This window comes from Papio anubis, chromosome 7 (genome assembly GCF_008728515.1).
Source record: "Papio anubis isolate 15944 chromosome 7, Panubis1.0, whole genome shotgun sequence".
NCBI classification, from domain to species: domain Eukaryota; kingdom Metazoa; phylum Chordata; class Mammalia; order Primates; family Cercopithecidae; genus Papio; species Papio anubis.
Window position 1 is genome coordinate 130,879,771 of NC_044982.1, and position 6,354 is coordinate 130,886,124.

Below are 6,354 nucleotides of genomic sequence, written 5' to 3' on the forward strand. Positions count from 1 at the left end.
AATTTTCCTCCTAGGAACAGATGCGTTCCTTGTTGTTTGGACTCGAGTCAGCCCCGGCAAATGTTTCAGTGGCCTGGAGAGCTAAGGTGAGCAAGTGCTCCTTGCCTGACAGCTTTGTTCCTGAGATCAGCCAGAGCAAGAGAGGATGGGACCCAGGGGGCTGAAGACATTTAAGCAAAAGAAAACCAGAAGTTCTTCTCATCCCTTTCTTCCTCCCTAACCCACGGTCCATTCCCGCTGCCCTCAGCCCTGGTCCCAGAGGTAAATAAATAGACGTTTTATAACCACTTTGGACAGATTTTTGTTATTAAGAAAGGAAATTAAAAGTCTCTTAAGTGTAGATAATATGGAGCTTGCTAGACAAATTGACAATAGCCAGGAAATTTGAAACGCAGGGCTCCAAGCTCCTCCACCAGAGTGCCTTAGGTTTGTGATCTCTCTGGGCTTGCCTGGCTTCCGGGTGTGACGATGCAGCCTCTAATGTTCTGTCAGTGGACACCGTGGTTCTCTGTGAGAAGCACATTCTGTGGGCTGTGCTGCTTTGCCCAGTATTGATGAGGCATTTGTGAGGACCCTTCCTCCTCCTCAGGCCCCAATTCCCCTTTTTCCTCCTTGAAGCTTGGGGGAAGGCAATCAGCTCCCCAAAAAGAGCCCAAACCCCTAAGCTCTGGGGTACCCTCTTTTAACGGAATTCTTTTTTAAGGGAGACACAAATATTTCTCTCGAGAACTGTCCTGCTTGCGTTCTCCATAACCCCTTTGGTTGTCACCAGGGGAGTAATTATAATTTAAATCGATGGGTACTTGAGAGAAGGCGAACGATTTCCCCTCCCTTAGCACTTGACATTTTGAACATTGGACAATGAGAGGTGACTTTGTTTATTTATTGAGCTATTACGGCTTAGTGCTTAGAGGAGTTCCTGCCAAGAACGGAAAGAAATCTCCTTTTTGGATTATGTCTTTAAGCACAAATTGCTTTGTTACTGGTCAATATTTGGGGGCAAAATCCAGTGAAAGCTATGTTCATTTGATGTAGCATACATTTCCCTCTATCTCACCGAGTATGCCGAAAGTAAATGCTGTCTTTAGTATTTCCGACATCTGGTCTTAATATTTGAAAGTCTGTGTTTCATGTGCTTTTTTGATAGACAACATTTTTTCCATGGAGCATTTTGTTATTAGAGTATGTGAAATGTTGATATTAATCTGAGCTGCCCTGATCTTCATGGAACACAAGGCCAGTCTGAAACGATCCTTGGGAGCATCTTTGGGAGAGTATTTTTGGGATCAAGCAACATATTTTGACATCCTTCCAAGGGCATGTGACTGTGTTTTGTGGAAACACTGTGTACATTTAACCCGGAGGACCGCTAGACAGGTTTGCTGCTCACATCCAATCTCTCCAATCAGTATATCTGGTGCTACTATGGCAGGAACATTGACAGGTTCAAAGAACAGATGTCAGGATTGACCTCCTCCACTCTGTGTTCCTGGACCCAAAGGAACTGAAGGGCTCTGTGAGTAGAGGGCTGAGCTATGTTTCGAAGGGGCCTTCAACTCTTTCTGGATTTGAATGGACATAAAAGCTGAGGCCTATTCTCAAATAGGCTGGCTCGTGCAGATTTTTTTTTTTTTTTTTTTTTGAGACAGGGTCGCACTCTGTGACCCAAGCTGGTTTGCAGTGACACAGCCTCAACTCACTACAACCTCTGCTTCTTGGGCTCAAATGATCCTCCCACCTCAGCCTCCCGAATTGCTGGGACTATAGGGGCACACCACCATGCCTGGCTAATTTTTGTATTTTTGTATTTTTGCAGTTTCTTCATGTTGCCCAGGCTGGTCTCGAACTCCTGGAGTCAAGTGATCTGCCTGCCTTGGCCTCTCAAAGTCCTGAGATTATAGGCATGAGACACTGTGCCTGGCCCCATGCAAGCAGCTCCACAGACTTGGCCAGGTCTGATGGGTACCAGCACTCTGGTCATATGCAGAATGATGTCCACTATCACTGTTAGCTGCTCCAGGAAAAGAACCTACTGATGAAAGTAAAATGTAAAAAGTTCATGAGAATTAGGGTGGTGCGGAAGAATTTGGGATGAGAAGGTATGGTGAAGTTAAGGCAAGGGGATGTGACAGTCACCAGCATTTTAGACTTGGAAATTCTTAGACCTGGCTAAGGTCACAGAACTAGTTATTATTAACTAGACTAGATCATGGGAGCGAGCTGGGTGTCCCCACTAACAAATCAGCTGGGACCAGAATAGAGAATCTTATCATCCCTGGTCAGAAATGCTGATTGCATTTACACATATTTTTTTCTTTTTCATATAAATTAATAAAGTGTCAGTAAAACTTTCTAATGCAGATTCCCTAGATGAGTGAAGAAGAGCTAAGACCAGGACATTGAGAACCCTAGGAACATAGTCAAGTATTGACTCCTGCAGAACAGCCCCCTGAAGCCACCTCTTCTCAATCTTCTTTCCATTACATCTGCTTCATTGCAAGAGAATACTATGGTCTTGTGTGGTTTCTTTTTTTTTTTTTAAACATACAAGTCTACTTTGAATTAAACTTCGTTACTGAGTTCTTGATTCCCAGATGCTCTCTTCTTAAGTTCACTGAAGAAGAAAATTAAATAGAAATGCACGCAGTATAAGAGACATTTGTCATCCAATTGAATATATTAAGGTAGAAACCCTGGATGAAAAAAATCCCAGAGCATTCTTGGTCATGGTTTGGTGGTGCCTCAAAAGAGAAAAGATCTTGTAATCCCCAGGATTGGCAGTCGCTCATAAAGTCTTCTTATAAAGCTACAGGGTTGTCTTGGAACCATGGTGGCTTTGCCCAACTTGTTTAAATTCTACTTGTTGATGAAGAATCTCTAAGACATGTGGTTAAGAGAAATGACCATGGTGTAGAGCAGGCTGCATAGTATATGGCTATGTGGTTAAAATTAAAAAGAACATCTGTAACTGTGCATATATGGAATATATAGGGAAAGATATACAAAAGCTCGCAAGTTTGCATCAGGGAAGATGAGCCCAATGGCCAGGGTCCAGGGAGGGAGAGGGACTTGCTTTTCACTGTAGTCTTTTGTATCTTTTGAAATTTATACCATGTACCTGCATTATCAGTTCCAAAAAATTAGTTGAAGCCAATAACTGAAAAAATAACTACTTAATGAGCCCTCTGTCTACCCTTTTGGAACCCAGCTTTCTAAAAGAAGACAAAATTTACCAAACCAACTTATAGAGAAAAGTACTCTCACCCCTAGCTCCTTTCCATTCCCTCGCTGACCTACCAGCAGAACCACCCCCCAATACCATGATTTTTAATGAAGTTAATTTTTTTTTTTACTTTTTATTTTTTCTTTTCTATTTTCATAACCACTTTCTGTGAAACAATAATTTTTTTCAAAACTTGGCTCGTATCTCCTTTTATGTTAGCAGTCATGGCATAGAAAAGCTGTCTACAGAATGATAGACATCAAAAACAGTTTTCTGTTTAGACGGATAGCTCTAAATGCGTGCAAACAGGTGCCTCTATGTGTGGAAGGAAGACATGCTAGATTATTTGGGGTCCACCTGCAGAGGAATGAGCTAATTTACAGAAGAGTGAGACAGGCTCTGCACTGAAGGCCAGGGTTAAGTCATACAGCTAATGATAAAATAAATGAACGTGACTTTCTAAAAATGTCATGGGGAGAAGGAAATGAGGAGGAAGGGAAACACTGGCCTCTATAATCCTGTAATGTTACAAATATAATTGCCATGTGACTCAGATCTTCTCAAAGGTTAGAGGGCATAGGTCACTGTTTTAGTGGTGAATCTTTGTCATTAGAAGAAGAATAACTTGGAGGAAATGATTTCACCCCAGAGTTTAAATTCCTTGGTCACTGCCTCATTTTCTTCCGTAGATCCATAGGAATCTCCTGGGAGTGCAGTGGAGCCTGTGCATTTCCTGGAGTTGGGCTTCTGGGGGTTTTGGTTTGGCTCTATGGTGTTGCTCTCTTGGGGACAGAAAGTATGGACGGGCCACAGGCGCAGAGACAGGTTCCTCTGTGTTGCATTCCCGTCCTGCCACTTTCTAGCTGTGTAGCTTTAAATAAGTCACGGGACATGTGTGGCTTTGAGTTTTTGCATCTGTACAGTGAGTTACTAATACTAAGCTGGAAGGGTGCTAAGGGACTCTGTGAAAATTGGTATCCAGCTCTAAGATGTGTTTCCTTTCCCTTTGCAGAGAGTGCTAGGAAGGAGACTGCTGTCCCCATGACGGCTGCAGCCCCATTCCTTTTTCCAAGCCACCTGGGTGAACATTCCAGGATCCTGCCTTTCTGTGGAAATTGATGAGTGCTTGCTCAAAGGTCGGTGATGTACTGCAGATGGCATCACCTGCTAGAGACAGAGCTTTCTCAGGAGGAGCTTTGATTTCCTTTACTTCCCGAACTGCTGTTTCACAGTCTCTCAGTAGATGTCAGCAGCACAGCAAACATCTCCGTGCCCATCATGGAAGCAGGTTGGTTCAAAAACTTTTCCAATTAAAAAAAAAATTAATTCCTTCCTTTGCAATTTTCTTCAGAAGCCCCAGAACCAAAATGGTAAGATCTAGTGGCTTCAAAGTAGATTATTGAGAGGATTACTCAGGGTGTGTTTGCATTTTAAAGACAACCTTTTATTCCCTGTAATGAAAACATCACCCCTGAGATGGCTAGGGATTACAGCAACCTTTTTGGAATTTTCTGCAAGTTTATCTCGCATTTACACTCTAGGCAAGAGTGAAATAATAGAAGATGTCCAATATTTTGCTTCTTCCTGTGAAGTAAATCAAAACCCTGGGAATGGTTTCCCCTACGTTAATTAACTTCTGTCTCCTCATCTCTATCTTCATTATATTCAATTAACCCACTGATTGCTACTATAGACAACTGCCATGAGCTCAAAGAATAAGACAGAGTTTTCTCAGTAGAATGAAAGAGATGATTTGAGCCGCTCTGGAGGCTGAGGCTTGAGAATCACTTGGGCCTGGGAGGCGGAGGTTGCAGTGAGCCCAGATCGTGCCACTGCACTCCAGCCTGGGTGACACAGCAAGACTCCATCTCAAAACCAAAAACAAACAAACAAACAAAAAAAGAATGAAAGGGATTATTTGAATTTGTGCCCTAGCAATATTTTGAGATGATGGCCACCCAGGCTTTGCTTATGACATTTCCTAACTAAGCCGACTCTCCTTCTTCCATTCTTGCCTGCCCAGCCCCAGGTATGATAGAAGCACGGTCAGCACTGCTAAAGGTAGGAATGTCTCTGTTTATTTACCTACCCTTTTGTCCCCAGTAATATAAAATTTTGCTCTGAAACTTTACTTGAGATTAAATTGGCTCTTGGGTTTTATATTTACCTTGCTTCTGTTCCTCGTGGCTTTTTACTGTGAGGAAGTTTGCTCCTTGATTCGTCATGTTATTTTTTGGCATTAATGTTCATTTCTTGCTGTTGCATTTAAATGGTATGTCTCTTGATCTCTGCATTTTTCGGTGCCCTCTTCAATTTTACACCAAGGAGGGTGCCTCACTTGCTCCCCCTAGTCCTGGCCCTGGGAAGAATGTGCCACCAGGTTCATCCACAGCAGAGAGGGGCCCCATGGGCTTCTCAGAGGCCCCATGGGTTCCCAGATGGGCAGTGTTGTCTCACCTGCTGTCTTCAGGAGGAGCTAGCCTTCCTCGGGAGAAGACTCCTGCGCGGCAGGACTGAGTGTGGGACTCGCAGGGCCTGTCGGGGGAGCTGGAGCCTGTGTCTCTGCACACAGCGGGCGGCCGCTCTGATTGCCCATCTAAGGAAATGCTGGGGTCCTGAAAGAGTCAGCCGATGTAAACTCCTACTGCCTTTTGGTGAGAAACCAAAAGCAAAAGCAAAGTGTATTTCTCCATTTCCAGGATTAAAATTAAGCAATAACAGACTTTTCCTTTTTTCTTTTTGTTTTTTTTTAGGTACGTGGCGGCAGTGGGATTGCCTGTCATAGGCAGCCGGGGAAGCAGGCAGAGGATGGGTCCTGCCCAGCGCTGGGTAGTTGCCAGCTGGCGGCCGCAGCAGTGTTGTTCCTCAGACCCAGGGCCAGAGCTGGCAACATCAATGGCAGGGAATAAAGCTCAGTCGGTACGTGGTGGCAGGAGCCTGGCTGAGCAGAGACCCCACAGTGAGGGCTGCCTTCTCCCTGTGCGCCAGGCTCGTTTGGATCTGGGACTGCAAGTGCATACACACTCCTTGTAGATTTCTTATTGCAAAGTCAAGAGTGGACCAGAGTGTTGTTATCAACGTGGTGTCACGAAACAAGGTCAGATTTGGATGTAGAAGGCCTGATTGCAGGC

General features: G+C 44.1%; 1 long non-coding RNA gene across 1 annotated transcript; it reads left to right on the forward strand.

The window, feature by feature from the left end:
* The first annotated feature begins 1,836 nt into the window (after positions 1-1,836).
* Positions 1,837-5,352, forward strand: LOC116275820. The gene is made up of 2 exons (XR_004185150.1): positions 1,837-4,511; positions 5,247-5,352. It is a non-coding gene; the product is annotated as an uncharacterized LOC116275820 (long non-coding RNA).
* Positions 5,353-6,354: the final 1,002 nt, after the last annotated feature.